This window comes from Tamandua tetradactyla, chromosome 2 (assembly GCF_023851605.1).
Source record: "Tamandua tetradactyla isolate mTamTet1 chromosome 2, mTamTet1.pri, whole genome shotgun sequence".
NCBI classification, from domain to species: domain Eukaryota; kingdom Metazoa; phylum Chordata; class Mammalia; order Pilosa; family Myrmecophagidae; genus Tamandua; species Tamandua tetradactyla.
This window is the reverse complement of record NC_135328.1, coordinates 177,136,699-177,161,115: the sequence shown is the minus strand read 5'-3', so window position 1 is coordinate 177,161,115 and position 24,417 is coordinate 177,136,699. Positions and strand designations below refer to the sequence as shown.

The following is a 24,417-nucleotide window of genomic DNA, read 5'->3' as shown; positions in this document are numbered from 1 at the left end:
TGATGGTATTCTTGAAGACTTCTGGGGTTTTGGTTGTTTTTGCCTTGTTCACTTGTGGTCTGAATGATCTGCTGAGTGGAAGGGCAGATCAGAAGTGATAGGAGATTTTGTTCTTTATAGTTTCTAGTGCAAACCATCTTTGAATGTTGCGTATTTTGACCACACTAACTGTGACACCAATCATGGCATTTCTTTTAGTTAAGCTTGGGATTTAAAAGACTTAGAACCCTCTGTAGAGGCCTGCAAATCCTCTGCTTAGAAATATTTTACACTAACCTACTGAAACTTTAATGACCGCTTATATAATATTTAGTAGATTAAGAATATGTTTGCAGGAAATGTATGCTCGTTTAAATAACTCTGTACAAAAGCGTGTATTAAAATAAGGAGTATAGGATGGTTGTCAGAATGCTAGTATTAAAGAGTGAATGGAGAACTTCTAGCAAATGGTGGACTGAACTAATGCTGAAGAACCTTTCTCCTGGTCCACATGCATAGAAATGCTGGATAAAATATATTTTAAAATGAAATACAACAGGAACTTTTGGCTGAGCGCATTAAAAGAAAAGGAAACCCCATGTACCTAAATGAAAAGAGAAATTGAGAGGCAGAGTAATAATACTATAATATATATTACTTGGACCTAGATATAAGAAGCCTTACGGTTTGGGGTTGGTTTTTTAAAAGCTTTTTTTTGGTTCTAGTTTTACACAAAATACATGCTTTTAAAAGAACCTTATTGTGGTATAGTTATATATTATAGTATTATTACTCTGCCTCTCAATTTCTCTTTTCATTTAGGTACATGGGGTTTCCTTTTCTTTTATTGCGCTCAGCCAAAAGTTCCTATTGTATTTCATTTTAAAATATATTTTATCCAGCATTTCTATGCATGTGGACCAGGAGAAAGGTTCTTCAGCATTAGTTCAGTCCACCATTTGCTGGAAGTTCTCCATTCACTCTTTAATTGTGGTATAGTTATACCACAATAAAATGTTACCACAGTAATACCACATACAAAACGTTGCACGTGTTTAAAGTGTACCTAGCCCAGTTAAAGTTTTGACACATGTATACATCCGTGAAGCCATGATCACAATCAAGATAGGGAATATATGCATTACATGTATAAGTTTCCTTGTACCAAAGAGGAATTGTGGGAAAATGGTGGATTTGGAAGCTCCAGGAATAAGTCCCTCTCTAGAACTAAACAGCAACTGTCTGAATGAACTATTTTGAAACTCAGGTGTCCAGTACAGCATCCAAGGAAGAATCAGAAAAAGAGGTTGATAAATTATGGCTAAAATTAGTAAATTGTACTTTCTGTGTGGTAGTTACTGGTGTCCATCCTCTACTCTTTTTTTTTTTTTTTGAGATTCAGAGTTTTGCTGTATTAGCCATCCATGAAGATAAAAATTTTCAGATATAGTCCTATCAAGATGTGAACTGCTGCAAAGTTATGTGAAGTTTTAATTTATCTTGTTTTGTGAACAAGACATCTTCATGACAAGGTGGGAAGGGCCTTACATTAGCCAAAAAAAGAGGGGCTTGAGTATATACATTTACACTGAACCCAGGAGAAAAGCTGGATTTATGCCCCACCATGCCCTCCCTACTCTGATGGCAGGAAGCAGTGGAGTCCAGCCCCTGACATAGCTTACTGGTACTAGAAAGGGACATAAAAATGCACTTCCCTGAGACCCAGGGTGGGCACAGCCCAATTGCTGATCAGGCCTTTTGATTAGCTGCTTGGACTGTCAGAGGTCCGGCTCTCAGGGTGGCCATTGTTCCAATTCATGCTGGGAAAAAATCAGTGGACAGGACTTAAAAATGGCATGCTTCCTCAGAGTTGACAGTTGAAGGGCTGCTTTTGCTGAGCAGATCAAGAAGTATACAAGAATTTTGTGGCACCTTCCTGGCCCCTCCCTCATCTCTGCTCCAGGACATTTTGAAGCTGACCAGTATTCCCTTCATGAACTTGAGAGGAAGAAAATAGTATAAAAACAGTTGAGGTGGGATGGCCTGGGACAAAGGCTTACCTGCTTTAAGTCTGGTAGTGAGAGGAAGAAGCCTGCCTCCAGGGAAGCAGAAGGGACATTCAAACTTCTGTAAATAGGGGAACTCCTAAGCCATTTAGTAGGCATAAGCCCAGGACAAGACAGAGTCCCCAAAAACATAGGGAGGATCCTGCACTTTGCATTTGGTGGACCTTCCTGGTACTAGGACGGACACTCAAGAAAATCCCTGTCATATCACCAGCTGGCTATAAACCTCAGAAACAGACATCTCAGAGAATAAATCCAAGAGTTAATATTTTAAAATAATAAAATATACGATGTGTAACAAAAGATTGCTAGACAAGCAAAGAAACAGGGAATGATGACCCATCTAAAAGAAAGGGATAAAAATCCAGAAAACACCAGTGAAGAAGAACAGATTGTGAACATACCAATGACTCTAAAAAAATAATCTTTGATATACTTAAGGAGGTGAAGGAAAATAAGAAAGAATTAAAAGATATCTGGAAACAGTGTATGAACAACATGAGAATCTTTTTTTTTTAATATTTCTATTGAGAAATACTTACACATATACATGGCTCACAGTATCATCATATAGTTCTATATTCTTTACCATGATCATTTTTAGAACATCTGCATCACTCCAGAAAAAGAAGAAAAGTAATTCATATATCCCTTACCCTTCCCTCTCATTGGCCTACACGTTGTCAGTCTATCCAATTTTTACCCTTTATCTCCCCCATTACTTATTTTTTATCATTATTGTTATTATTATTTACTCACCTGTCAATACCCTGGATAAAAGGGGCATCAGACACAAGGATTTCACAATCACTCAGTCACATGGTAAAAGCTGTATAGCTACACAGTCTTCTTCAAGTATATGAGAATCTTAATAAGGAAATAAGAACATAAAAAGGAACTCAATTGAGCTACTGGAGTTGAAAAACAGTAACTGACATGGAAAATGCCCAGGAGGGATTCAAGAACAGATTGGAGCAGGAAGAAGAAAGAAACAGTGAACTTAAAAATGAAACACTTGAAATGAGTCAGGCTGAGGAGCAGAAAGGAAAAAAAAAAAGAATTATTAAAGCACCTCTGAGATTCATCAAGTCTACCAATATATGCATTACAGGGAGTCCTAAAAAGAGAAGAAAGAAAGGAGCAGAAGGAATATTCAAAGAAAGAATTTCAGAAAGCTTCCCAAACTTAGCAAAAATGTGAATATGTACATCCAAGAAGCCCAGAGAACACCGAACAGGATAAATTTGAAGAAAAATACACTCCATCATATATTAAACTGTTGGAAACAAAAGGAGAAAGTTCTGAAAGCTGGAAAAGAAAGACAGCATGTTATGTATAAGGGAGTCCCAATTCCATTAAGTGCCAGTTTCTCATCAGAAACCATAGAGGCAAGAAAGCAGTAGGTTGAAATATTTAAAGTGCTGAAAGAAAACAGTTATCAACAAAAAATTTTATTTCAGGTGAGGCTTGCTTTAAAAAATGAGGGAGAGATTTAGACATTCCCAAATAAACAAAAGCTAAGGGAGTTCTTCAACACTAGACCTGCCCTATAAGCAATTCTAAAGGGAGTTCTTCAGACTGAAAGGAAAGGACAGTACAATGTGATTCAGAGTGGTATAAATAAAGACATTAAAGGTAACCATTTGGGTAATTATAATTGTCATATATTGTTTGATATGTAAATATTGTATTGTTTGATATGTAAATCCTTTTTACAGGTTCAAAAATGCAATTGCATAATAAGTAATGATAAATCTATATTTTTGGACATACAGTGTACAGAGATATAATTTGTCACAACTACAAAAAATGGTGGGGCAATGAAAGGTATAGAAACAGTGTGTTGTAGGTTATTGAAATAAAATTGATATTATATTGGATATGATTGTTATATATTTATGATGTTAAATTTTTATGCCATGATAACCACAAGGAAAAATAAATGAAAAATATATCCAGAGAGAAATGAGAAGGGACTCAATATGTTACAAAACTAATCAAATAAATATGAAAATCAGCATTCATGGAAAATTGAGGGACAAAAGTTGTCTTGTCTCTTCTACTGACCCTAAGAGAAACCTAGGTAGACAGTAGATACTAGGATATGCTACTGAACTGGAGAGTTTACAGATTATTCTTGACAACCATGAGAACACAGCATTTCCTTTTATCAACATAGGCAGAACAAACATTTTGCCTCAGATTTGCAACTGACATTGGCTAACATGTGGCACAGACTTATGTAGCATATTGCAAATATTTAACATTGATAGAAGAAGAAAAGGAGACATCAGATATGAAACGGGCAGGAGAGCCTAATGAATAAAAAAAAAAAGTTTTTATGTGCCCTTGTGTTTCCTCCTGCACCTCTCCAATTTGAACCATCATATCTGGGCAACCACTGATTAGCTTTCTGTCACTATAGATTAGTTTCATTTTTCTAGGCCTTTAAATGAATGGATTCATATAGTATGTATGTTTTTGTCTGATTTCCTTTAATTCAGTATAATTAGTTTGAGATTCATGTTGTCCCAAGTATCAGTAGTTCGTTCTTTTTTTATAGTTGAGTGCTATCCCATTTTATAGCTATATCACCATTTATTCATCCACTGACCTGTTAAGGGATGTTTGGTTGTTTCCAGTTCTTTTTTTTAAATGTGTTTTCATTGACAAATCTTCAAACATGTATAGTCCATACATGATGTACAATCAGTGCTCACAATATCATCACATAGTTGTGTATTCATCACCATGGTCATTTTTAGAACATTTGCAATCCTCCAGAAAAAGAAATAAAAAGAAAAATGAAGCTCCCACATCCCATACCCCCCGTCGCTCTCTCTCATTGACCACTAGTGTTTCAATCTACCCAATTTATTTTACTCCTTATCCTCCTTTTTTACTTATTTTTGTCTGTATATATTTTTAATATAAATAAAAAATAAATAAATCAGTCCATACCCTGGATAAAAAAGAGCATCAGACACAAGGTTTTCACAATCACACAGTCACATTGTAAAAGTTACAACTTTATACAGTGGTCTTCAAGAATCAAGGCTACTGAAAACAGTTTCAGGTACTTCCCTCTAGTCATGTCTCCACATAGGGGAGAAGGGCAGTGAGTTCACATGGCTAGTTGGCTTAGAGAGACAGGCTACATCTGAGCAACGAAAGAGGTTCTCTGGGGGTGACTCTTAGGCCTAATTTTAAGTACGTTTAGCCTATCCTTTGCAGGATTAAATTTCATAGGGGCGATCCCCAACATCAAAGGCTCAGCCTATTGATTGTTTCCATTTCTTGCCTATTAAAAATAAAAACAGTACAAACATTCATATACTGCTATTTATATGGATATGTGCTTTGCTTTCTCTTGGATAAAAACCTAGGAGTGGAATGGAATGACTCATATGATGAATATAGATAATTTTTAAAATTAACTGTCAATTCTAAAGTGGCATACTATTTTACATTCTTGCTAGCAGTGTATAAAAGTTTCAGTTGCTGTGCATCCTTGCCCACACTGGCTGTAGTCAAGATTTAAAATTTTTGGTCATTCTTATAGATATGTGGAGGAATCTCACTGGTTTTAATGTTCATTTCCTTATTAATTAATGATGTTGAGCATCTTTTCATGTACTTGTTTGTCATCCAAATAACTGTTTTGTTGTTGGGATTTTGATTGGTATTGTGTTCAATCTACTGATTAATTAGGGGAGAATTGACTTCTTAACATCGTTGAATCTTGTGATCTGTGAGTATGGTATGGTATCTCTTCATTTATTTAAATCTTTAACTTCTCTCAGTAATGTTTTATAGTTTTTGATGTTGTACATCTTTTATTAGAGTTATCGCTGTCTTTCATGTTTTTTGATGGTATTGTAAATTTTGCATCTTGTAAACTTTGAATTTCTGGTAGTACATAGAAAGTCAGTTGATTTCTCAATATCAATTAGTTACCCTAAAATTCACTTAAAATTCACTTTTTTTGGTAATTCCACCATATTTTTAAAATGAGGATGATCATGCCATTTGTGAATAAAGGCAGTTTTATTTTTTCCTTCCCTATCTAAATGCACATGCATTTTATTTCTATTCCTTTCTAATTGTAATGGCTAGAGCATCAGTGCAGTGTTGAATGGGAAATGGTTAGAACAGATATCTTTGCATTGTTCCTGATCATAGGGGAAGCATTCAGTCTTTTATTGTTAAGTATGATGTTAACTCTAGTTTTTCTGTAGATACCCTTTATCAAGTTGAGGAAGTTTCCTTCTTTGCCTAGTTTGCTGAAAGTTTTTATCTGGAATGGATAATACATTTTATCAAATGCTTTTTTTCTGCATGTGCTGTGATGAGAAGGTTTTTCCTTTTTAGTCTGGTAATTTGGATGTTAGACCACTAGTGATAAAGAATCACCCCTTGCTGTTTCTGATTATGGCGAAACGAAGCTGACTGGGAGATCCAAGAAACAGGATTATGTTAAGTTGCAAATCCTCCATTCTGAAATATGTCTCCTGCCACATTTATTCCCCCTGATTTACTCCAGTCTTGCTGTGTGAAGTTGAACATGGGTTGAATGTTTGTTATATTAACATCAAAATGTACTTGTTGAAGTCTTTTGACAGCATCTCCCAAGTTAGAATTTAATAATGATGACTATGTTGAGTCCTTAAATTCATATCTTGCCCAGTGTTCAAACAGCTTATACCTGTTTCTAAAGTTGTAACAGTAGTATGAATTTCAGAGTCGATTCTGCAGTGATGACACTATTACCAATGCCTGCATTTATCTTACTTAAAAGACAGGAAGTAGAGCTATCCAAATCTTTGGTTCTGGTTTTAGTTCCAGGAAGTCCCTATTCAGTAAAATTGGAAGACTTTCTCTCTTCCTTTTGATTACTTTTTTTTCCCTCTTATCATCATCAGTCACAGTTGTCTCACTTTTATTTCGATTCTGAGAACTGAAATCTTTTTTTTTTAATTTTTTTAATTGACAAGCCAAAACAACATACAAACACGAACATTCTTAACATATAAGCATTCCATACTTGTTGTATAATCAGTGGCTCACAATATCATCCCATAGTTGTATATTCATCACCATGATCATTTTTTAGAACATTTGCATCACTCCAGAAAAATAAATAAAAAGAAAAAACTCGAGAAGATGGCGGCTTAGAAAGACATGCGGATCTTAGTTTCTCCTCCAGAACAGCTACTAGGGGAGTAGAAACGATTCAGAACAGCTCCCAAAGCCACGACAGAGATAAAAAAGACAGCGTACCCCATCCTGGAACGGCTGGCTGGCTGAGAGAACCCGCTCTGGTGAGATCGGCGAGGGGCGCGGGCTTCACCGGGCGGGGCGGCAAGCGGCTGGAGTCACTCCCTTCCCCCTTCCCGGGCCGGCTGGGAGAATTGGACAGGCGGTCCCCTCAAACCGCGGTGGCTGGCGCCCACACCACGCACAGTCCCCCGGACTAACTGAAAGAATTGGATCGGAAATCCCCAGGCCGCGGAGAACGGTGACGGGGCGGGGGGGCCTTCCAAACACGTGACTCCCCGGGAACGGTGCACTCTCCTGGGCGGGCCGCTGCGGCTGGCGCCCTCCCGCCACGCTTGGCGCCCCGGGCCGACTAGGAAATTCGGACGGGCACTTTCCCAGGCTGCGGCGGCCAGCGACCCTCCCCGCGTTCAGACCCCGGGCAGGCTGCCACGCTTCCAAGCCGCTTCGGCTAGCGAACCTCCCGGGCGGTGAGAGTTTTCCAAAGTTAAAGGACCCACAACACCTTTTACTGGTGGGACCCGCAGACAAACGTGTGCCACGAGCGCCACGAGCGCCACCTACTGGGCAGGATAAGAAAAACAGAACCCAGAGATTTCACAGAAAAATCTTCCAAACTTTTGGATCCAACACCCAGGGAAATCTGTCTAAATGCGCAGACGCCAGCAAAAGATAACGGATCACACTAAAAAAATTGAAAATATGGCCCAGTCAAAGGAACAAACCAATAGTTCAAATGAGATATAGGAGCTGAGACAACTAATGCTGAATATACGAACAGAAATGGAAAACCTCTTCAAAACCGAAATCGATAAATTGAGGGAGGACATGAAGAAGACATGGGCTGAACATAAAGAAGAAATAGAAAAACTGAAAAAACAATTCACAGAACTTATGGAAGTGAAGGACAAAGTAGAAAAGATGGAAAAAACAATGGATACCTACAATGATAGATTCAAAGAGACAGAAGATAGAATTAGTGAATTGGAGGATGGAACATCTGAATTCCAAAAAGAAACAGAAACTAGCGGGAAAAGAATGGAAAAATTTGAACAGGGTATCAGGGAACTCAAGGACAATATGAAGCGCACAAATATACGTGTTGTGGGTGTCCCAGAAGGAGAAGAGAGGGGAAAAGGAGGAGAAAAACGAATGGAAGAAATTTTCACTGAAAATTTCCCAACTCTTATGAAAGACCTAAAATTACAGATCCAAGAAGTGCAGCGCACCCCAAAGAGATTAGACCCAAATAGGCGTTCTCCAAGACACTTACTAGTTAGAATGTCAGAGGTCAAAGAGAAAGAGAGGATCTTGAAAGCAGCAAGAGAAAAACAATCCATCACATACAAGGGAAACCCAATAAGACTATGTGTAGATTTCTCAGCAAAAACCATGGAGGCTAGAAGACAGTGGGATGATATATTTAAATTACTAAAAGAGAAAAACTGCCAACCAAGACTCCTATATCCAGCAAAATTGTCCTTCAAAAATGAGGGAGAAATTAAAACATTCTCAGACAAAAAGTCACTGAGAGAATTTGTGACCAAGAGACCAGCTCTGCAAGAAATACTAAAGGGAGCACTAGAGTCAGAAGCGAAAAGACAGAAGAGAGAGGTATGGAGAAGAGTGTAGAAAGAAGGAAAGTCAGATATGATATATATAATACAAAAGGCAAAATGGTAGAGGAAAATATTATCCAAACAGTAATAACACTAAATGTTAATGGACTGAATTCCCCAATCAAAAGACATAGACTGGCAGAATGGATTAAAAAACAGGATCCTTCTATATGCTGTCTACAGGAAACACATCTTAGACCCAAAGATGAACATAGGTTGAAAGTGAAAGGTTGGGAAAAGATATTTCATGCAAATAACAACCAGAAAAGAGCAGGAGTGGCTATACTAATATCCAACAAGTTAGACTTCAAATGTAAAACAGTTAAAAGAGACAAAGAAGGACACTATATACTAATAAAAGGAACAATTAAACAAGAAGACATAACAATCATAAATATTTACGCACCGAACCAGAATGCCCCAAAATACGGGAGGAATACACTGCAAACACTGAAAAGGGAAATAGACACAAATACCATAATAGTTGGAGAATTCAGTTCCCCACACTCATAAATGGACAGAACATCTAGACAGAGGATCAATAAAGAAATAGAGAATCTGAATATTACTATAAATGAGCTAGACTTAACAGACATTTATAGGACATTACATCCCACAACAGCAGGATACACCTTTTTCTCAAGTGCTCATGGATCATTCTCAAAGATAGACCATATGCTGGGTCACAAAGCAAGTCTTAACAAATTTAAAAGATTGAAATCATACACAACACTTTCTCGGATCATAAAGGAATGAAGTTGGAAATCAATAATAGGTGGAGTGCCAGAAAATTCACAAATACGTGGAGGCTCAACAACACACTCTTAAACAACGAGTGGGTCAAAGAAGAAATTGCAAGAGAAATTAGTAAATACCTCGAGGTGAATGAAAACGAAAACACAACATATCAAAACTTATGGAACACAGCAAAGGCAGTGCTAAGAGGGAAATTTATTGCCCTAAATGCCTATATCAGAAAAGAAGAAAAGGCAAAAATGCAGGAATTAGCTGTCCACTTGGAAGAACTGGAGAAAGAACAGCAAACTAATCCCAAAGCAAGCAAAAGGAAAGAAATAACAAAGATTAGAGCAGAAGTAAATGAAATTGAAAACATGAAAACAATAGAGAAAATCAATAAGACCAGAAGTTGGTTCTATGAGAAAATCAATAAGATTGATGGGCCCTTAGCAAGACTGACAAAAAGAAGAAGAGAGAGGATGCAAATAAATAAGATCAGAAATGGAAGAGGAGACATAACCACTGACCTCACAGAAAGAAAGGAGGTAATAACAGGATACTATGAACAACTTTACGCTAATAATTACAACAATTTAGATGAAATGGACGGGTTCCTGGAAAGACATGAACAAGCAACTTTGGCTCAAGAAGAAATAGATGACCTCAACAAACCAATCACAAGTAAAGAAATTGAATTAGTCATTCAAAAGCTTCCTAAAAAGAAAAGTCCAGGACCAGACGGCTTCACATGTGAATTCTATCAAACATTCCAGAAAGAATTAGGACCAACTCTCCTCAAACTCTTCAAAAAAATCGAAGTGGAGGGAAAGCTACCTAATTCATTCTATGAAGCCAACATCACCCTCATACCAAAACCAGGCAAAGATATTACAAAAAAGAAAACTATAGACCAATCTCTCTAATGAATATAGATGCAAAAATCCTCAATAAAATTCTAGCAAATTGTATCCAACAACACATTAAAAGAATTATACATCATGACCAAGTAGGATTCATCCCAGGTATGCAAGGATGGTTCAACATAAGAAAATCAATTAATGTAATACACCATATCAACAAATCAAAGCAGAAAAATCACATGATCATCTCAATTGATGCAGAGAAGGCATTTGATAAGATTCAACATCCTTTCCTGTTGAAAACACTTCAAAAGATAGGAATACAAGGAAACTTCCTTAAAATGATAGAGGGAATATATGAAAAACCCACAGCTAATATCATCCTCAATGGGGAAAAATTGAAAACTTTCCCCCTAAGATCAGGAACAAGACAAGGATGTCCACTATCACCACTATTATTCAACATTGTGTTGGAGGTTCTAGCCAGAGCAATTAGACAAGAAAAAGAAATACAAGGCATCAAAATTGGAAAGGAAGAAGTAAAACTATCACTGTTTGCAGACAATATGATACTATACGTCGAAAACCCAGAAAAATCCACAACAAAACTACTAGAGCTAATAAATGAGTACAGCAAAGTAGCAGGTTACAAGATCAACATTCAAAAATCTGTAGCATTTCTATACACTAGTAATGAACAAGCTGAGGGGGAAATCAAGTAACGAATACCATTTACAATTGCAACTAAAAGAATAAAATACCTAGGAATAAATTTAACTAAAGAGACAAAAAACCTATATAAAGAAAACTACAAAAAACTGCTAAAAGAAATCACAGAAGACCTAAATAGATGGAAGGGCATACCGTGTTCATGGATTGGAAGACGAAATATAGTTAAGATGTCAATCCTACCTAAATTGATTTACAGATTCAATGCAATACCAATCAAAATCCCAACAACTTATTTTTCAGAAGTAGAAAAACCAATAAGCAAATTTATCTGGAAGGGCAGGGTGCCCCGAATTGCTAAAAATATCTTGAGGAAAAAAAACGAAGCTGGAGGTCTAATGCTGCCTGACTTTAAGGCATATTATGAAGCCACAGTGGTCAAAACAGCATGGTATTGGCATAAAGATAGATATATCGACCAATGGAATCGAATAGAGTGCTCAGAAATAGACCCTCTCATCTATGGACATTTGATCTTTGATAAGGCAGTCAAGCCAACTCACCTGGGACACAGCAGTCTCTTCAATAAATGGTGCCTAGAGAACTGGATATCCATATGCAAAAGAATGAAAGAGGACCCATATCTCACACCCTATACAAAAGTTAACTCAAAATGGATCAAAGATCTAAACATTAGGTCTAAGACCATAAAACAGTTAGAGGAAAATGTTGGGAGATATCTTATGAATCTTACAACTGGAGGCGGTTTTATGGACCTTAAACCTAAAGCAAGAGTACTGAAGAAGGAAATAAATAAATGGGAGCTCCTCAAAATTAAACACTTTTGTGCATCAAAGAACTTCATCAAGAAAGTAGAAAGACAGCCTACACAATGGGAGACAATATTTGGAAATGACATATCAGATAAAGGTCTAGTATCCAGAATTTATAAAGAGATTGTTCAACTCAACAACAAAAAGACAGCCAACCCAATTACAAAATGGGAAAAAGACTTGAACAGACACCTCTCAGAAGAGGAAATACAAATGGCCAGAAGGCACATGAAGAGATGCTCAATGTCCCTGGCCATTAGAGAAATGCAAATCAAAACCACAATGAGATATCATCTCACACCCACCAGAATGGCCATTATCATCAACAAAACAGAAAATGACAAGTGCTGGAGAGGATGTGGAGAAAGAGGCACACTTATCCACTGTTGGTGGGAATGTCAAATGGTGCAACCACTGTGGAAGGCAGTTTGGCGGTTCCTCAAAAAGCTGAATATAGAATTGCCATACGACCCAGCAATACCATTGCTGGGAATCTACTCAAAGAAATTAAGGGCAAAGACACAAACGGACATTTGCACACCAATGTTTATAGCAGCGTTATTTGCAATTGCAAAGAGATGGAAACAGCCAAAATGTCCATCAACAGAAGAGTGGCTAAACAAACTGTGGTATATACATACGATGGAATATTATGCAGCTTTAAGACAGGATAAACTTATGAAGCATGTAATAACATGGATGGACCTAGAGAACATTATGCTGAGTGAGTCTAGCCAAAAATAAAGGACAAATACTGTATGGTCCCACTGATGTGAACGGACATTCGAGAATAAATTTGGAATATGTCTTTGGTAACAGAGTCCAGCAAGAGGTAGAAACAGGGTAAGATAATGGGCATTTGGAGCTGAAGGGATACAGACTGTGCAACAGGACTAGATACAAAAACTCAAAAATGGACAGCACAATAATACCTAATTGTAAAGTAATCATGTTAAAACACTGAATGAAGCTGCATCGGAGCTATAGGTTTTGTTTTGTTTTGTTTTGTTTTGACTATTATTGCCTTTATTTTTTTCTCTATATTAACATTCTATATCTTTTTCAGTTGTGTTGCTAGTTCTTCTAAACCGATGCAAATGTACTAAGAAACGATGATCATGCATCTATGTGATGATATTAAGAATTACTGATTGCATATGTAGAATGGTATGATTTCTAAATGTTGGGTTAATTTCTTTTTTTCCGTTAATTAAAAAAAAAAAGAGAGAAGGGGTAATTGGAGCTGAAGGGATACAGACTGTGCAACAGGACTGGATATAAAAACTCAGAAATGGACAGCACAGTACTACCTAATTGTAATGCAATTATGTTAAAACATTGAATGAAGCTGCATGTGAGGTATAGGTTTTTTTTTCTCTCTATTATCGTTTTAATTCTTATTCTGTTGTCTTTTTATTTCTTTTTCTAAATCGATGCAAATGTACTAAGAAATAATGAATATGCAACTATGTGATGATATTAAGAAATACCGATTGTACATGTAGAATGGAATGATTTCTAAATGATTTGTTAATTTTTTCTAATTAATAAAAAAACGAAAAAACTCATACATACGATACCCCTTACCCCTCCCTCTAATTGACTGCTAGTATTTCCATCTACCCAATGTATTTTAACCTTTGTTCTCCCTATTTTTTCTATACCCCTTACCACTCCCTTTCATTGATCACTAGTATTTCAATCTACTCAATTTATTTTAACATTTGTTTCCCCTATAATTTATTTATTTTAATCCGTATTTTTTACTCATGTGTCCATACTGCAGATAAAAGGAAGAACGGACACAAGGTTTTCACAGTCACCTAGTCACATAGTGGAAGCTATATCATTATGCATAGAAGTGAAATCTTCTGAGGAAGTAAGAATTGCAGAGTAATTTCCTTGCAGCTTTTCATTTTTTGATGATATAAATGTAAGGGTTCCTTACTCAGCTGTTGCTGGTGCAGAAATTGAAGGAGATTGTATAGATTCAAGAATTACAACATTACCATCATTATCTTCCACCGATGAGTTTCTACACATACCAATTAAAGGACTGTTGGATTACCAAATGAATTTCTTATATCTAAGCAACTTGCTGCCATGGCTGTAATATAACAGAAATCTGTTCAGTCAATTCTGACCCACCCACTGAACATTTATCCATGCCAGAGAAAAATGGGAGTATTTTCCTCCTTAATTTCTGCTATAGTTTCACCAAATTGAGTTGAACCTGTTCCTCATATGACATTAAGAGTGGTATTTGTGCAGCACCACAGAAGAAAGCCGCTGATAGCCTGGTGGGAAAGAGGCAGCTATCCTTGCCCGAAAAACTTGGAGACCTCTGGCTTGGGGGATACAGCCCAGAGAGCAGGAGCACAGCCTGGACATGTCTCCCCCAAGAGAGAAAGGAAAATACTTCAGTGATCTCTACCTGACGGCCATGCCAGGCACCTAGATAACCCTAGTGCTCACCCCCTGCTGGTTGCACAGAAGAGCACAGAGTCAGGACTGAGCCCAGCAGCCTGAGGCCCTGTGTGTGTGTGTGTGTGTGTGTGTGTGCGCATGGTGGTTAGGGGTGGGTGGGTAAGAGGAGGTCACCCGTGGGTGCAAATCCTGGGCAGTGGGAAGCTCTGGCTACTCTCACCCATCACCATCTCCCTGATGCCTTCTCCTCCTGGGACTGCGCAATACCTGGCCACCCTGTCACTGCTGGGCACTAAGGTGGGAATATGTTGATTGTATTTTAAAAAGTTAAACTAGTCTTGTATTCTTGACATAAACGTTACTTGATCATGATATATTATCTTTTTAATATATTGTTGGATTTGCTTTGCTAAAATTATAACATCTGTGATCATGAGGGTTATTGGTCTATAGTTTCCTTTTCTAATAATGCCTTAGTCTGGTTTTAGGGTTAGGATAATGCTGAATTCATAGAACATATTAGGAAGAATCACTCCTCTTCAGTTTTTTTTGGAGAGTTTGCATAGTTTGTTTGCTTTTTTTCTTAAATACTTGACTTAGAATTCCTCAGTGAAGTGATTTGTACATGCTGTTTATTTTTTGGAAGGGTTTTTAAGTACAAATTCAATCTCTGTAAGTATAGGAATATTTAGACTTTCTATTTCTTCTTGAGGGAATTTTGTAAATTTATATCTTTAAAGAAAATTATCCATTTCACCCAAATTGTGGGTTTTATTGGCATAAAGTTGTTTAACTCTCGTTGTTGATTTTGGTAGTTTTTCTCTTTTTTTCCTCATCAATCTGGGTGGAAATTTATCAATTTTATTAATCTTCCCAAAGATTTGCCTTCTGGCTTCATTAATTTCTCTATTTGCTTTTGATTTCATTAATTTATTTTGTGTGTTTTATTTATTGATGTAGGTATGCATTTCCCCAGTGATTAATGATGTTGAGCATCTTTTCATATGCTTATTGGCATATGATATTGTTTATCTGTTTTTGGAGAAATGTCTGTTTAACCTGTGCTCATTTTTAAATTGGATTTTCTTTTTGTTGTTTAGTTGCAGGAGTTTTTTATGGAAATGAATATGATATATCTTGCTAGATATTTTGTGTGCACTTGAAAAAAAAAGTGTATTTTGTTGTTTGTGAAGTATTCCAAAATGCCAGTTAGGTCAGGTTGATTTGAGTGTTGTTGAAGGTTTGTTTTTTTATCTTTACTGATTTTTTTTTGTCTACTTGTTCTAAGAGTTGTTAAAGAAGTCTTTGGAATCACAGGAGAGATTGGAGGCAAATGTGTGTGAGCTCTTAGTTATGTTTTCATTTTTTAAGTCAGTTTTTCTTTAGCTTTGGTTTTTTTTTTTTTTTTTTAGTATATGACTCCATTTACTTGAAATGTCCGAAATAGGCAAACTCATAGAGACAGAGGGACACTAGTGACGGTTGCCTATGGCAGGTTGGGATAACAGCTAAGGGACATGGGGGGTGCGTTTTGGGGTGAGGGAAATGTCCTAAAATTGATCGTGGTGATGGCTGCACAACTCTGAATATACTAACCATTGAACTGCTAACTTCAAATGGGTGAATTCTATCTCACTAAAGCTGTTTTAAAAATGGCCAGGGAATCTGCAATTTTTCTATTTATTCTTTCAAATTCTTCTTTATGCTCTTCCAGTGTCTTTTAAATATCTTTTATGTTGCTGTGAATCCTTGATTAGTTTTTGCAGATTCTGTGTCCCGTCTGGTGATTTAATTAGCTCATTTGACTGGGCCATAGCTGCAGGAGTCTTCACGTGCTTTGTGATTTTCTGTTGCATATGGGGCACCTTCTGTTTTTCCTGTGGTTGATATAATGTCCTTCTCCTCGGAGCAGAGCCAGCTACATAATTTGAAAAATGAAAATGCAGGTCCCTCACTGGGAGAAGAGGGTGTTCAAGGCACAGAGATCTCCAGGGTAGAAAGTAGAGGCCCTCTGCTTGGAACTTGAATGTTGTTGTCAACAACTCCCCAGGCGAAATCACAGGGAAACATCCCCTGCAGGGGCTGGTTTTCTGGTAAGGGAGGAAACCCGTTTTTTTCTATCAGCTGTTGGTAGAACAGGGCTGAGGATTTGGGCAACAGCTTCTTGTCTGGGCTGAGAAAGTCGACGTAGAACAGCCCACGGCGGATGCTGTAGCCTCGGTGCCACTCGAAGCCGTCTAGGAGGGACCACGCTGTGTAGCCGATGACACGGACCCCGTCCAGCCTGATGGCTTTTAAGGTTTCCAAGACGAACTTTTTGAGGTAGTACATGTACTTGGCGTCATCTCTCTTGGTGGTCCCTGAGACAAACCAGCCATTTTCCACAATAAATATCCGAGGGTGGTTATACTCGAGATCAACCCAGGAGAGCAGCTGCCTCAGGCTGGGGGACTCCACTTGCCGGAACTTCATGTGAGGCTCCACCAGTTGAAAGCTCAGGGTTGGTCCAAAGGAAAGAGCGAAGAAGTCTGCAGTGCCCCGGATGAACTTCTTCTCGGCCTCGGTGAAACCGGGCAGAAGAGACGACAGGTTGTCCTTCATGCTGTCTGGGTAGTCGCCGTCGATGAAGATGGGTTTGGCAAACCAGCCCAGCACAAAGTCCAGAGACTTCTGACACTCTCTGATGTCGAGGTCGGTCATTCTTCGAGGGCTAATCCAGTGGGAGCCGAGGGCAATGGACACCCAGCCCCCCTGCGTGGGGCGGAAAGAAGTGTTGTAGACGTGCCAGACTTTGGCATGAGCCAGGAGCAGGTTGTGCGCCACCAGGTACCCGAGCCACGGGCCGCTGCGGACGCCAGGGGCCAGGTGCCCGGTGGCGTAGCCATGCCAGGCCACCACGTACGGGTTGTCGATGGTGATCCAGTGCTTGACCTGGGCGCGGAAGTGGTGGAAGCAGAGCTCGGCGAAATCGGCGAAGAGGTCGGCCAGGGCGCGGTTGGCCCAGCCACCATAGGCGTCCTGCAGGCGCTGGGGCAGGTCCCAGTGGTTGAGGGTGGCCACGGGCCGCACCTCTAGCTTTGGTTTTGTACTAAATCACTTTGAGGCAGATGCTGCAATGAAACACTTTTTTTTTTGGCATGGGCAGGCACCAGGAACTAAACCCTGGTCTCTGGCATGGCAGGTCAGAATTCTGCCACTGAACCACCGTTGCCTGCCCTGAAACACATTTTAATTTTAAGTTATCAAGAAGATGTGTTTGGAATTAAGGTAGGAGAGATATATTAGGAATTTGAATGTAATTATAGGAATTTCAGTTTCTTAAAAGTTTTGTATTACTTATGTCATTTGTAGATAGACGGGACTAATTTTTCTTTTTGGACATGCCTATTGGCATAAGAGGTATATGTTTTAACTAAAAAAATTTGTGAGAAAAAAACTATTTTACATGCGAAGTACAAAGGAATATGGAAGAGATTTTCTGCTTTTGAAATGTGTTGGGGATCTTTCTGTTTTAGTAGTATAAAATTTGTATTGTAAAATGAGAGACGTAAAAGTTGTATGAATTGGTTTTCCATCCTGTGATTGCTTTTAACGTTTGTCTAGATTTTTAAAAATGGCAATAACTATTGTAGTTTCATTTCACTTGTTTTTTCTATTTGACCGCTCTTAATTTTCAGTCCCACTTGATATGAATTAACTCTACTGAGGGACAGAGATTGCTCATGGTAAAGAGAATTAATGGACTGTTTTTCTTTTCCTATCAGAGTTCTCTGTCCTTATTTGCAAATCCTAAAATGAAACATCTGTTCTGACAAAGTGGGCACAAAATTCCAAATGGAGAAGGGGTCCCTCAGATGTAAGAGTGTGTTGGGAATAAAGAGTAGAATTTATAAGAAGATAATAACATGAAAATGTAGGAATTAAATAATTAGCTTTGGCTTTTTTATTTACTCAATTTTTTATTTTGAAATAATTACAGACTTCCAATAATAATAAAAAAAATAGTACATAGAGTCCTGTGAACCCTTTGCTCCACTTCCTCCAATGGTGACACCTTATGTAACCTTAGTACAATATCAAAATCAATCTAATACTATTGTTAACTAGACTATAGACCATATTCAATTTTTACATGCCCTTTTGGATGTATGTGCATGGGTGTATAAAATTCTATACAGTTTGATTCTGGCATGGTAGGCAAGAATTCTGCCATTGAACCACCGTTGCCTGCCCTGAAACACATTTTAATTTTAAGTTATCAAGGAGATGTATTTGGAATTAAGATAGGAGAGATATGTTAGGAATTTAAATGTAATTATGGGAATTTCAGTTTCTTTAAAAGTTTTGTATTACTTATGTCAGTTTGTGGATAGAAGGGACTAATTTTTCTTTTTGGACATCCCTATTGGCATATGAAGTGTATGATTTAATGGACTTGCGTTTTTTAACTTTAAAAAAATTTCTGGGGCAGGCCACCGTGGCTCAGCAGGCAAGAATGCTTGCCTGCCATGCCAGAGGACCTGGGTTCGATTCCCGGTGCCTGCCCATGTAAAAAAAAAAAAAAAAAATTCTGGGAAAAAAAACTATATTGCACATAGAGTACAAAGGAATATGGAAGAGATTTTCTGCTTTTGAAATGTGTTGGGGATCTTTCTGTTTTAGTAGTATAAGATTTACATTGTAAATAAGAGACATAAAAGTGGTGTGGATTGATTTTCATACCATAATCACTATCACAACCAAGATACAGAACTTTTTTTTTTATTCAGTTTTTTTTAATTATTTTTTTTTATTAATTAAAAAAAGAATTAACAAAACAATTAGAAATCATTCCAATCTACATGTACAATCAGTAATTCTTAATAACATCACATAGTTGCATATTCATCATTTCTCAGTACATTTGCATCGATTTAGAAAAAGAAATAAAAAGACAACAGAATAAGAATTAAAACAATAATAGAAAGAAAAAAAAAACAAAAAAACAAAAACAAAAAACCTATACCTCACATGCAGCTTCATTCAGTGTTTTAACATAATTGCATTACAATTGGGTAGTATTGTGCTGTCCATTTCTGAGTTTTTATATCCAGTCCCGTTGTACAGTCTGTATCCCTTCAGCTCCAATTATCCCTTCTCTTTTTTTTTTTTTTTTAATTAACGGAAAAAAAGAAATTAACCCAACATTTAGAGATCATACCATTCTACATATGCAATCATTAATTCTTAACATCATCACATAGATGCATGATCATCATTTCTTAGTACATATGCATTGGTTTAGAAGAACTAGCAACAATAACCAAAAAAGATATAGAATGTTAATATAGAGAAAAAAAATAAAAGTAATAATAGTAAAATCAAAACAAAACAAAGCAAAAACCTATAGCTCAGATGCAGCTTCATTCAGTGTTTTAACATGATTACTTTACAATTAGGTATTATTGTGCTGTCCATTTTTGAGTTTTTGAAGATACAGAACTTTTATTATTACAAAGGAACTTTCTCATGCTAACCAATTGTACCCCCATCCTTGTCCATATCCTTTCAACTAAACTCTTCTTCTCTATATTGTTTGTTACTTTGAGAACATTATGCAAGTGAAAGCATGTATTATGTAGCCTTTTGAGATTGGCTTTTTTCCATTTAGCGAAAATAGCTTTGTGAATAAGAGTTTTGAGATCCCTCTAAGTTGTTGCATGTATGAATATTTCCTTCCTTTTTATTGCTGAGTAAATATTCCCTTGTATGGCCAACCCACCATTTGTTTATCCTTTGACCTGTTAATGGATTGGATTTTGGTTTTGAACTATTGAATTTTGAGAGTTCTTTATATATTGTAGATATAAATCCTTTGCCAGATAATGCCAGAAAATCGGTTTCCTGATGACTTATCCCAGTATATAGCTTGTCTTTTTATCCTTTTAACAGTCTTTTACAGAGCTAAAGTCTTCATTTTTGGTGAAGTCCAATTTATTAAATATTTCTTTTTATGAATTGTACTCTTGGTATGATGTCTAAGAACTCTTTGCTTAGCCCTTGTTCCAAATATTTTTGCCTATATTTTCTTATAAATGTTTCATATTTTACATTTAAATTCATAATCTATTTTAGTTGATTTAAGGTTTACTTTTTTTCTGATTGTTTTTATTTGTTTGTTTTAGCCTGTGGATGTGGAGTTGCTCCAACACAATTTATTGAAAAGCCTGTCCTTCCTCTTTTGAATTGCTTTTGCATCTTTGTCAAAATTAGTTTTGGCCATATTATGTGGATCTATTTCTATTTATGTTTCTGGGTTCTCTATTATTTTATATTGTACAGTATGCCAGAACCACAGTGTCTTGTTTACTATAGCGATATAATATGTCTTAACATGGGTAGAATGATTTCTTCCATTTTATCCTTTTATTTGAAAATTTTGTTATTTTTGTTCCTTTGCTTTTCCATATAAATTTTAGAATAAGCTTGTTTATATCTACAAAAAAATATTGCTTGTATTTTTTAGGAATTTTATTAAACCTTTAGATCAATTTTGGGAAAAATAACATTTTTATTATTTGAGTCTTGTAATCCATGAACACAAGTTTATCTATTTATTTATTTAGTCTTTGATTTTGATCTTCAGCATTTTATAGTCTTTAGGATACACACCCTGTATATTTTTTGTTAGATATATACTGACTTTTTAAAAAATTATAAATGGCAATTAAAATTTTCGTTTCCACATGTTTGTTGCTAGTTTATAGAAATATAGTTGATTTCTGCATTTTGTTCTTTAAGTCTGTAACTTTCAAACCAGCACATGACCTCCTTCAGTTTTTATCTGTAAAATGTTTCTTTTTATTTTGGACAGTTTTTATCGACACACCGTACAGTCCATCCTAAGTGAACAATCAGTGGCTGTGGTATAATCATATATTTAAGCATTCTTTACTGCAGCTGTGCCAGTTTGAAAGGATGTATGTACCCTAGAAAAGCCATGTTTTAATCCTAATCCTATTTTGTAAAGGCAGCCATTTCTTCAAATCCCTATTCAGTGCTGTATGTCTGAAACTGTAATTAGATCATCTCCCAGGAGATGTGACTCAATCATCTGGTTGAGTGGTTGTTAAGCTGGATTAGGTGGAGATATGTCTCCACACATTCGGGTGGGTCTTGATTAGTTTACTGAAATCCTATAAAAGAGAAAACATTTTGGAGAAAGCTGGAGATTCAGAGAGAGAGCAGAGAAGAACGACATAACTGTGAGAAGCAGAGAATCCACCAGCTAACAACCTTAGGAGATGAAGAAGTAAAATGCCTCCTGGGGAGCTTCATGAAACTGGAAGCCAGGAGAGAAAGCTAGCAGATGATGCTGTATTCACCATGTGCCTTCTCACTTGAGAGAGAAACCCTGAACTTCATCAGCCTTCTTGAACCAAGGTATCTTTTCCTGGATGCCTTTGGTTGGACATTTCTATAGACTTACTTTAATTGGGACATTTTCTCGGCCTTAGAACTGAAAATTAGTAACTTATTAAATTCCCTTCTTTAAAAGCTGTTCCACGGGCGGGCCACGGTGGCTCAACAGGCAAGAATGCTTGCCTGCCATGCCAGAGGACCCGAGTTCGATTCCTGGTGCCTGCCCATGTAAAAAAATAAAATTAAAAAAAAAAAGACAACAGAAAAACAAAACGAAAACAGAGAAAAAAAATTTAAAAAAAAAAAAAAAAAAGCTGTTCCACTTCTGGTATATTGCATTCAGGCAGCTAGCAAACTAGAACAACATTCAATGTGAGAACATTATTATTTCTTCTGGGGGGAAGCTGCCAGAGGACCAGAGGGTATGGGCTATAGTGAGCTTGGTGGGGTTCCTGGAAATCATGGGTGAGGGGATTTCTTGAAATATTTGTTAGGAGTTGGTCACATCATTGGGAAGAGGTTCTTCCTAACATTCTAGTCTTTTCCTTTTAATTTTCTTGGGGTGCTGAAGGGTGAAGGTTTGTTTTCTGTATCTGCTTCCAGCTGCTGGAAGTTGTCTAGAGCTGACCCTATGTTTTGTCACAGGGCAGTGACTGCTACTGGTATTTTTGCTGGAGGAGTAGCATATCAACAACAGCCTGATTCATCAAGTTTGGATGGTTCTGCAAATAAAGCTGGTTATGAGTTTTAAAGACAGGGCCCAAGAATGAGGAATAGTATAATTATGATAAGGGGTGTTAGAAGTGGAATTAGAATTGATTTCAGAGGAGAGGAGAAATAGGATAGAATAGACACTAGCCATGATGAGTTCTCATATGTGGCATTTTTTTTGTGTGCATCTTTATTATTTTTACTTTTTTTTTTTAGGATTCCTAGGTTAAAATAGAGGTTTAGTTTTTTTATTTTTTGGGGTTTTTTTTTAATATAACTAAGGTTAGGTTAGTTAATGTGTAGAACATAATTTATATATTTGTCTTGCTTTTAAAAGTCTCCTTTTTTGAAGATGAATTTTTTATTTGTAGTTTACTGTCAGATTAGAGTGAAACAAAGTAATTGACAGAAATTTAATTATAACAACATTTTAAATGCAACATTTAAATAAATTTAGCTACTTTTAGCACTTAATTTTTATAAAGTGAAAGAATACATTTTTTCAGTTATTTGGAATAAAAAGATATTTTTAGGATTTGATCTTAAAAAAGCAAAATGTTAGAGGTATTCAGGTTTGAAACAATGTTTAGTTTTTTTATTTAAAGTTAAGGAAAAGACTGACAAGTTTTGTTTTGAACGACTAAGGGTATGCTAATGTTAACACAGACACAAGAAGTTATTTTGCTGAAATATAAACTTTTTCTGTTTTACACTACTACTTAAGGAAAACTCTGTACTGAAGATGGAATAATAATTTAAGAAAACTTTGTCACTTTAACAGAAAACTAAGTTTTAATTTGGCATTAACATATTATAGACTTATCAAACTTTTCTTAACCCTGACCACAATTTCTCTATCTGTGAACTTTCTGCAACTTTCCATATCCATTTAGGTTTGTTAGGTAATTCTGCTGGTTTGAGGCTGTTGTGTACCCCAGAAAAGCAGTGTTCTTTTTCCTTGTCCAATCTTGTGGAGACTAGACCTATTTTTAGGGTGGGACCTTTTGATTAGATTGTTTCTGTGGAGCTGTGTCCCACCCGATTGTGTGTGGGACCTTTTTGTTTAAGTGGTTTCCATGGAGATGAATCTCCACCCATTCAAGGTGGGTCTTAATCTGATTACTGGATTCCTTTAAGAGGGAATCATTTTGGACAAAGCTCAGAGTCAACACAGAGATGTTTGGAGATGCAGAAAGAAAATATCCCCCCGGGGAAGCTATTTAAAACCAAAAGCCAAAGGACCAACAGATGGCAGCCATGCACCTTTCCAGTTGACAGAAGTGTTCTGGATGCCAGTGGCCTTTAGTCAAGGTTTCTTTCTTTGGATACCTTAGTTTGAACATTTTAATGGTCTTAGAACTGTAAACTTGTAACTTAATAAATTCCCTTTATACAAGGCAACCCATTTCTTTACATTGCATTTCTAACAGCATTAACAAACTAAAACAATAGTGTTCCTTTTTCCTAAAATTTTTGGAAGAGTTTGAGCAAAATTGATGTACTTCTTTTTGAAATGTTTGGTCAAATTCCCCTGTGAAGCCATCTGGTCTTGGGCTTTTCTTTGTAGGAAGATTTTTGATGACTGACTGAATCACTTTATTTGTGATTAATTTGTTGAGATCTTCTATTTCCTTTCGAGTCAGTGTAGGTTGTTCTATGTTTCTATGAGTTTTTCCATTTCATCTAAGTTGTCTAGTTTATTGGTGTGTAGTTGTTCATAGTATCCTCTTATGATTTTTAAAAATTTTTTCAGTGTACATGGTAATGCCCTTCCCCTCAACCACCCCAGTTTCTGATTTTATTTGCTTCCTCTCCTTTTTTTTATTTGTCAGCCTAG

General features: G+C 36.8%; 1 protein-coding gene and 1 pseudogene across 2 annotated transcripts in view; one reads left to right on the top strand and one right to left on the bottom strand.

The window, feature by feature from the left end:
• MAST2 (microtubule associated serine/threonine kinase 2) overlaps positions 1-24,417 on the top strand; it is a 434,887-nt gene that overhangs the window by 149,515 nt on the left and 260,955 nt on the right. The gene's annotated exons all lie outside the window — the stretch shown is intronic.
• The window catches only part of LOC143654560 (klotho pseudogene), a 51,459-nt pseudogene continuing 43,481 nt past the window's right edge, over positions 16,440-24,417 (bottom strand).